The sequence below is a fragment of the Tupaia chinensis genome, unplaced genomic scaffold, assembly GCF_000334495.1.
Source record: "Tupaia chinensis unplaced genomic scaffold, TupChi_1.0 Scaffold000453_1, whole genome shotgun sequence".
NCBI classification, from domain to species: Eukaryota; Metazoa; Chordata; class Mammalia; order Scandentia; family Tupaiidae; genus Tupaia; species Tupaia belangeri.
In genome coordinates this window covers 2,513,684-2,523,624 of record NW_006159960.1, presented here as the reverse complement: position 1 = coordinate 2,523,624, position 9,941 = coordinate 2,513,684, and the positions used below count along the sequence as shown (strand labels likewise).

Genomic DNA, 9,941 nt, shown 5'->3' with positions numbered 1-9,941 from the left:
GTGTGACTTCTCACTCTTTTTGTATGTATTAAGTATTTGTATTTTTACCTGGTTATGCTTCAGTTAACACAGCCATAAAATATGTTTAGCAGTGGTTTCTAATCTGCTAAATAATTTCTCCTCCTGGATGCCTGGAGGTTTGACACAATGTAAACCATACATGTAATAAATAATTAAATACATATCTTTAAGGGAGCAGAAAAATAACACTCTTGATAATGACTTCTCAAAGTACAAAGGACCATGCAACCATCCAGTTGAGACACATGTTAATTAAAAATTGAAAGTCATAAGTAATTGAATATTGATTTAGAGTTCCTGCCCTGAAGGGAAAGTTGAGGACTCTGCATATTCATACATGAAAGAAAGCCTTCTGCAGGCATGCAAAGGGGAAGGACAGGTCTGTCAAAAACCCTTGTTGAGCTGTTTGGTTGGTAGTCTGTAAGGCTCCAAGTACCTGTCCTGATCCTGACCGAAGGGCATTTCTGAATTTTTGTCAGTACACAGCCCTGGTCTTACCACTGTGTGGGAGTGCTCAGCATATGGACTAGGACCAGTGCTCACTGTGGACCCTGGAGGCCACCCTGAGGATCTGGGCTAGTTGGGATGAGGATGTCAGCAAAATGAGATGGTGGAAAGTTAGGCGAGTGGTGTTTTTATCTTGTGGGAGAATTTGTTATTGTATTCCCTGAAGTAGAAAAAATACAAACAAGTGCTAGTAATTTTTTCTGGTTATAAAAGAGATGCATATTCATTATTTTAAATTTGAAAAAAATCAAGGAAAAACTACTCATAATCTCATTATGCAGTAGAAATGTCTGTTAATGTCCTGGTGAACTTTGTTTTAGTAATCATTAGTAATCATCTAGTAATCGTTTTCTTTGTAATCATTTTTTTACATAGTTTTGAGAGACTAGAGTATGAAAAAAGGAAATCATAACTCAGCAAGTGGCATGGTGGTTGAGCTAATGGACCCCACATGAGTGATTCTGCAGTTCAGGTCCTAGAACTGTCATCTTGAGAAACATACTGGGGTGTGTGTACAGGCATGCCCCAAATCCCTAAAGGAGAACGGAGAAGGGATTGTGGCATGACCACAATTTCTCACTTTCTCTCTAACACATGTATCCTATGGCAAAACAAAACAAAACAAAACAAAAACAAAAACAAAAAAACACCACAAAAAAACAAACAAAAACCCAAAACAAAACCCTGAAATAAAAGGAAATGAGAAGACAATAATTAATAGGCCCAGATTATGTATATATATTTAGTTACCAGAGAGATAGAGACACAGAGAGGAGGGTGAGAAAGCATCCTAATTGGTGTGGTCATGCTGTAATCCCTTCTCCTTCATTGTTTACTCCTGTCAGGCATGCACACACATGAGCCTGATAGGTTTTTTTTGTTTTTTTTTTTTTTTGAGAGGTTTTTGCTATAGGGTGCATGCACTCACCAGAAAGACAGAGAGAAACAGAGAGAGACAGAGAGACAAAAAGCAAGAAATCACCTGCCCTAGGGTGATGCCTACACCTCAGTCCCTTCTCCTCCATTCTCCTCTCAGGATCTTGGGCATGCATGCACATGTACCTGGTGTGAGTTTAAGCCACGGGGTCCGGTACTCAAACGGCGGTCGACTACATGGGAGTCCAGCAACATAGCCATTACACCATCTGCTGGTTCCAAGCCTGACAGGTTTTTCACACAGCTGGGTCCTGGATTTGAACTGTGAAGTCAGCCATGTGGGATCCGACTCCCTTAAAAACTAGGCTACAGGGCCAATCCAACAGGCCCAGTTAGTGAATTACCCTTATAGTCAACAAAATTATCCCAGGGATATGGAAATCAATATACTATCCTCTATTTGTATAATACTTTTCATGTAAAACCAAAAATATATCCATTAGTTTTTTTTTTTTCCATATATGTGCGCCATATGTATTATCATCGGTCTTTTTTTTTTTTTTTTTTTTTTTTTAAGACATATTGCAGGGATAGAAACGTCTTCCCTTAATACACACCTCAGAATTCTCTCTTGCTTTCTAAACTATCTTTCTTTTGATGGGGGAGGGTGTATCCAAAAAGAATAACTCTAATTTTGAAACAGCTGAACTTGAGGGATCAAATATATTGGGTGGTCAGAAAAGTCATGACGTATTTTTCTGTTTTCCTATGCAAAACTGTATCATGACTTCCAATGATTCAATACAACAAAGATTATACATCTTCATACAAATTTAACTTTTTATTTTTTAGAGAGATTTTTGCTATAGGACACTTGTGTTCAGCAGAGAGACAGGAATTGAGAAGTCACCACCATGGGGGGATGGCCACACCGCAGTCTCTTCTCCTCTGTTCTCCTTTCTGGATCTTGGGCATGCACACACACTCACCCAGCATGAGTTTCAAGCCTGCAGGTCCGGGATTAAAGCTGTAGTCAGCTATTTGGGAGTCTAGTGACGTAATCATTACGCCATCTGCTGGTCCCAAGTTCAACTGTTTTTAATGACTGGAATATTGAGTGTCAGTAGAATTTTGTATAGTTTAATACTTAGACCATCTCAAATGAATATATTATTAATTATTCTTTGTAAAGGCAGTTCTACAGAAAAAGAAGAGGAAGATGTTGAGATGGTATCATATATTTTATCTTTTATATAATCTGCTAGATTTTGAGTTCTGTTAAAAAAGAAAGAAAGAAAATGTTAAATCTGATTGATTTTAATGCCAACCCATTGGAGGAAAATCATTACTTTTATTTTATTTTATTTTTAAAGAATTATTTTAAGTTTATTTATTTATATATTTTAATTTGACCAGAGAGGGACAGGGTGAAAGAGAGAGAGAGAGCAAGAAAGTAAGCCACCAGGTCCAGGACTTGAACCGTGGTTGGCCACGTGGGAGTCCAGTGCTCTTAACCACCAAATTTTAAATAAAACTGTTGTGGATAAAAAATTAAAATTTGATGATAGCAGGTGGCATAGTGGTTAAAGTGCTGAATTCCCACATGGCCCAATGCAGTTTGGGTCCTGGACGTGGTGGTTTGCAACTCATGCTGGACTTGTGTGCCTGCATGCCCCAAATCCCAGGAGAATGGCGGAAAAGAATTGTGGCATGGCCATCCGCCTTGGGTGGTTTGTAACTCATGCTGGACCTGCATGCCCCAAATCCCAGGAGTATGGCGGAAAAGAATTGTGGCATGGCCATCCGCCTTGAGGTGGGTGGGGGTAATTTCTCACTTTCTCTCTCAGCGACTCTCTCTGTTTCTCACCAGTGAGCTCATGCACCCTATGGTAAAAACTTTAAAAATAATTTAAAGCTCAGTAAAAAAAGGGAAATTAAGTCTTCTGATCCTTGAGTGAATTTCTGATATATTAAGTCTAGTGAGGATTTTTTAGTTTCTTATAATCTTATTAATTTTTTAACATCTCAACATCAGTATATTTTGAAAGTTTATGTAGAATTTAAGGCTTATCCACCGATATTCTCCTTTGAGGAAGATTGTGGTCTTTTTTTTTTTTTTTTTATTTTTTTTACTATAGGGCACGTGCACTCACAGAAATACAGAGAAAGACAGAGAGACAGAAAGTGAGAAATCACCTCCCAGGAGGTGGGATGGCCATGCCACAATCCCTTCTCTTCCATTCTCCTCTTGGGATCTTGGGCATGTATGCACACGTGCCTGGCGTGAGTTTAAGCCCCCGGTTCTGGAACTTGAACTGCAGTTAACTACATGGGAGTCCAGTGACATAGCCATTAAGCCAACTGCTGGTCCCAAGGAAGATATGTTTCTTAGTTTAGGTACACCATGCTCAAATCTGGCTAAATGAATCTTTAGAATTCATGAATGTAATCTACACCATAAAGAGAGAGCTCATCCTCAGAACTGGAATTTTTCCATAACCTTGACTTGCTAGGACCCACATGTGTTGTGATTTCTCTGCAAACAAGATTTTTCATGAACCAGATAAGTTAAATTATGAAATTGCTGAATATTCCTTCATAAAAATATGTAAACGATTATTTTTATTATTACTTTGATTCTCAACCCCTTTGATGCTACAAGATCATAATGAACAAAGTCATGTCTTACCAAAAAGTTTGAAGTGATATACTATCGATTCTTTATTTTATAATAAAAATAAAATTCGAAGTGGTTATGGTTTACATTTTAAGATGATTCAAATTCTTATTAAGTCATGCTTAAAAACTCAAGTTTTTGAGGGACAGCCCAATAGCCTAATAGTTGAGGGAGCCAGATCTTGCATGGCTGACTATGCGGTTCAAATTCCAACACTGGTAGCTAAAGGAACACACTGATTGAGTGTGCTTGTGAGCCCCAAATCATGACAGGATGAAAAAATGGAGGGGAAGGGATTGTGGCATGACCATTCCCCTTTGTAGAGTACTTTCTCTCTTTCTCCCATGCTCTCTTTCTTTCTTTCTGATGAGCACATGTGCCCTCGGTCAATTAGAAAAAGAAATCTAGAGCCCGCCCTGTGACCTAATGTTTAGGGGAACTGGATCCCACATGGACCACTACATGCTGAATCTTGGCCCTGGCAGCTTGAAAGACACGTTGAGTACATGTGTGTGTACACCCCAAATCCCAATAAGATAGAGAAATGGAGGATAGGGGATTGTGGCATGGAAGGGGTGCCTTTTCCTTTGTTCTGTCTCTTAGTCAATTAAAAAGAAAGGAAGGAAGGAAGGAAGGAAGGAAGGAAGGAAGGAAGGAAGGAAGGAAGGAAGGAAGGAAAAAAGGAAGAACAAACTTTATGTGTATGTAAGGAGAAAAAGAGGTAAAATATAAAATTAATGAACATAATAAAGTTTTAGGTTGAAAGTGTAAGAAAAGTTGAAGACAAAGATACTTAAGTATTATTGAACTGTGATGAACTTTTCTGTTGTTGGCAAACTATCACTGTTGTAAAAGCCAGGCAAGAGGGCTAGCAGATGGTGTGGTGGTTAAGGTGCTGGACTCCTACGTGGCCAACTGCGATTTTAGTCCTGGACCGGGTGGCTTGCTTTCTCTCTCTCTCTCTGGTGAGCACGCATGCCCTATAGCAAATTTAAAATAATAATAATAATAAATAAAAATTTAAAGATAATTCTTTTAAAAAGAGAAAAGCAAGAGTAAAATCAATGTGACTCTATCCCCATAGTTTCCTTTGCTTGCTTGGATTTAGGAACAATAGGTCTAAAAATTTGGCTTATATTTTGCCAAAGAGACCTTTGGAAAACCCAGTACTCTATTACATAGTTTTTAGGTTGAAAACTGCAATATCATTTTGTATTCATCCAAAAAAGAATACTATTGATTTCAGATAAATGAAATGCAAAACCTATAAAATAAATGGGTTGGAATATTTTTTTTCATGTTCTCAAACTGACTTTTAATATATTTATATTAATCCACTGGATTATCATCTTCTGTGTCATCTAGAGCAATATCAAACTCTAAATCATCATCACTTTCTTCATTTCTTCTGCAACTTCTTCTCCAGTTGGGACTTGGATTATTTTCTGTCTTTTCTGGTTCTTTATTAATCGGAATAACAATTTCTTTCTTTCCATATTTTGCACAGACTTCAAGTTCACAGGCACATGGTCTACACATTATAAGGTAAGAGGCCTTCACTGTCTTCTGTAAGCATTTAACACATTTTTTTTGTTTTGATAATGGCTTTATATTTGCTGTATTTTACATGCCATTCAAGAACTTGCTTTACATTGCTGACATACTCCATCATGAAGTTTTGTATTAATTTTCTTGGTATGAACACTTTTATCAAACTTGTCATTTTTGAAGCTAAATATATTCTGGTGCTTCTGAGGCCTGGAATGAGCCATGTTGCCTTTCTGGGAGCTCATCACTAAAGTCACAACCACCTCATGTGGTTTTCAGGGGAAAAGATGCAGGATAGACCAATGGATTGGGATATTTTAAATTTATGCAGTGAAATAAAAATATCAGCCTTTTCCAGCAATCCCACTTTTGGGAATATATCCTAAGGACTTTAAATCAGTATATCTGAGAGATCACTATACTCCCACATTTATTGCAGTATTATTTACAATAGACAAGATGTATCTGTCAGTGAATGAGTGGCTAAAGAAAGTGTGATAAAATATACACAATGGAGTACTATTCAGCCTTGAAAAGAGGAAATTCTGTCATTTGCAGCAACATGATTACCTGGAGGATATTATAGCATAAGTGAAATAAGCCAAGTATAGGAAGACAAATACCACATATTTTTATTTAACTGTGCAATCTAGAATAATTGAATCAGTAGAGAGTAGCTTGGTGGTTACCAGAAGCTGAGGGATGGAAGGGAATTTGGTTAAATACAAATACAAAGATGTAATTAGATCAGAGGAGTATTTAAGGTGATGGATATGTTAATTAGCTTTATTCAATAATAACATCACTATGTATCCTATAAATTTATATATGTTTACAATTTGTCAAAAATAAGATTAGGTTTAATTAAATTTAAAAACTTCTAAAAATAATATAGCTTAGCTCAATAGTTCTTGAAATGCAGTTGATGGATCCCTGAGATTCTTCAAGGTTTCTGCTAGGTGAATGCTTTTTTTTTTTCTTTTTATGAATTATTTATTTAATTTTATTTATTCCTTCACTTATTTCCATTTGATCAGAGAAAGACAGACACAGAGAGAAGGAAAGTGAGAAAACAGTCCACCAGGTCCGGGACTCAAACCGTAGTTGGCTAGGTTGGCGTGTCCAACGCCTTAACCACCACGCCACCTGCTGGCCCCAGTAAATGCTATTTTTATAATGGTAATGAGCAATTGGTTGCCCTGTTTCATTGGGTTGGTATTTATTAGGTTGTCAGGAAAGTCATGACACATTTTTTGCATAGAAAAATGACTCATGACTTTCCCATCAACACAATATATCAATGATGCAAAAGCAGTGGTGGATAAAACTGTGAGCACTTTAACATGAACCAAGACAGTGGCAATCAACCATACTAGTTATTAGCCAGTGCATACTCCTCTGCCACATAGTTGAGGGGAAAAAAAACCCAAAATAACTGCACTTAAGAATGTGTTTCCCCTCCACCTCTCTTTCTGGGATTTTGAGCCTGTGTGTACATGCTTGTTGGATCCTAGACCTGAACTGTGAACTGCACAGTCTGGTATGTGGGATCTGGCTACCTTAATCTTTACACCACAGGCTGGCCCTGTTGTTATTTTTAAATGAGCTAATAAATAATAAAATATATTTTGCTTAAATTTTGAAAATGGTAAATATTTTAAGGTAGATACTAAAAATATCCTTTGGATTATGTTATCATTACCCTATTTTTGGTGCATAATTAACCAAAACATCAGCATAGATACTGCTCAAGTTTTGATATTTAAATATATAAAGTAAATTTTGGAGGGGACCAGCAAGTGCCATGGTGGTTGGATTCCCACATGGCCAACCATGGTCACACTCTGGACCTGGTAACTTGAGATTCTCATCAGGAACATTTTGCGTGTGTGCCTAAAATCTTGAGAGAAGAATGGAAGAGAAGTGACTGTGGTGTGGCCATTCCCCATGAGGGGTGATTTCTCACTTTCCCTTTCTCTGTCTCTCTAGTGAGTGCATGAATTCTATGGCAAACCACACCCCACAAAAAAAAAAAAAAAGATAAACCTGGAAAAAAAAAGGTAAATTTTTATTGAAATTGTGTCTCTTAGTTTATATGTCTGTGGATAAATATCGCATTTGCTTGATGACCTGAGAGTCAAGAAAAATTAATGTTAAAGGAAGAGAAGTTACTGGTATAGTACTTTAAAAAGCTATATTGAGTATTCTTATAGCAACTTATAACATTAGAATTCATATCTTCCTATTGAGTTCATTTAGATTAAATGAGCACATTGGAGGATTATGTATGTGGTCAGGGTAATGGTTGAGAGCAAGCTGAAATACTTGTAGAGGGGACATATGAATATACTTCCATTTCACTGTTTCTCCAATATGTTTTTGGACAAGTAATGAAATGCTGCTTTTTAAAAAAATTTTTAATTTTTTTTTAGAGGTTTTTGCTATAGGGTGCGTGCGTTCGCCAGACAGAGAGAGAGAGAGAGAGAGAGAGAGAGAGAGAAAGTGAGAAATCACCCCCCAGGGGGGATGGCCATGCCACAATCCCTTCTCCTCCATTCTCCTCTCAGGATCTTGGGCACACATACACACACACACACACCCGGCATGAGTTTAAGCCACCAGGTCCAGGATGCGAACTGCGGTCGACTACGGGGAGTGCAGCGACATAGCCATTATGCTAACTGCTGGTCCCTGAAATGCTTCTTTTATGATCTCAAATACACTGCCAAGGAAATGTATCCTGGATACGTGTTCCTTCTACCCAAGACGTAATGTTGAGCTGTCAAAGGTCACTGTGAAACTTTTCACCAGTTTAGAGACATGCAAAATACCCTGTTGAGAAGCTGACCCGTGTCTTCATTAGTAGAGACCTAGTGGACACCACCTCCAATTGTCTCTCTGCCACCTCAAAAATTGCAGACATTGAGGCCAAACAAAATGAAGCACAGAAAGATTCAGAATGAGCAAAAGGTCTGCCATTCTTCTGTGAAGAGGGTAAAGTGCTAGGGCCGGCAGTGGTGTAGTGGTTAAGGCACTGGATTCCCACATGACTGACAGCAGTTTAAGTCCCAGACCCAGCGGCTTGAAAATAACACAAAAATATGCGAGTGCATGCCCAAACTCCCAAGAGGAGAATGGAGGAGAAAGTATTGTGGTATAGCCATTCTCCTGGGGGTTGATTTCTTACTTTTCCTCTCTCTGTATCTTTCTGGGGAGCGCACATGCCCTATGTCAAAAACCTTAAAAATAAAAAAGGGTAAAGTACAATTGTGCAAGGAGGTGAGGAAGGAAAATAGGTGTGATGCCCTGACATGGCTTGCTCTCAACCAGAGCCGTTTAGGAGAGAATATGAGGAGGCTTCAAAAAGTTTGTGGGGGAACCAGCAGTTAGCATAATGGCTATGTTGCTGGACTCCCACGTAGTTAACCGTGGTTCGTGTCCCGGACTCGGTGGCTTAAAACTCACGCCGGGCGCATGTGCGTGCGTGCCCAAGATCCTGAGAGGAGAATGGAGGAGAAGTGATTGCAGCGTGACCATCCCCTCTAGGGGGTGATTTCTCGCTTTCTGTCTCTATGTCTCTCTCTGTCTGTCTGGCGCGCACACGCGCCCTATAGCGAAAACCTCTCAAAAAAAAAAAAAGTTCGTGGGAAATGAGTATTAGGAAAAAAATCTATGCATGAATTTTAAAACATTTTTGTACCAAAATAAATGCATACTTTAATTCTATTTTCTGTGAACTTGTTGAAGTTCCCTTATAAATAACCTTTGCGGGTTTAGGTATTGATTACCTTAAAACTAAAAGAAGTTGCTACATCATTCTCTTAAATATGTTCTGTAAAATCTAAATAAAAGAGCAAATTGTTACTCATTATCATCCACTTTAAAAAATACATGCAAAAGCTTTTCTCTTATAGTTGAAACTTAACATCATTTCTCTTCTCACTTGAATCCATATTTTTATCTTTTACACTTGAAAGCTTTTTACTAATCACTATGCAATCTAAGTGCCTTCCACTGGGGTGTACCTGGCCTCCTGTTTGAAGACTTTGGTTTTAGAAGTTCATGGGGGGAATGTGAGCTATACCTAGGGAGACATCTGGTTCTCCTCATGCCTTCTTGAAGGCTACCAAACATTGCAGTGGGATTTGTTAGTTTTGCTTTTACTTTTGGTGGGTTTCTTACTTTAAAATGAAGGCCGACTAAGGACTACTTATACTTTCTGCAAATTCCCTTGACTTTGATTTCTAGTTGAAATATTGAAGGCAAAAGTTTTTTTTTTTCCCCTCTTCTACAATTTAAAGAGAGGGCAATA

General features: G+C 38.1%; 1 pseudogene; it reads right to left on the bottom strand.

Annotated features, from left to right (window-relative positions):
- Positions 1 to 5,410: 5,410 nt before the first annotated feature.
- On the bottom strand, positions 5,411 to 5,874 carry LOC102468755 (uncharacterized protein C9orf85 homolog pseudogene; annotated as a pseudogene).
- Between the last annotated feature and the right edge of the window lie 4,067 nt (positions 5,875 to 9,941).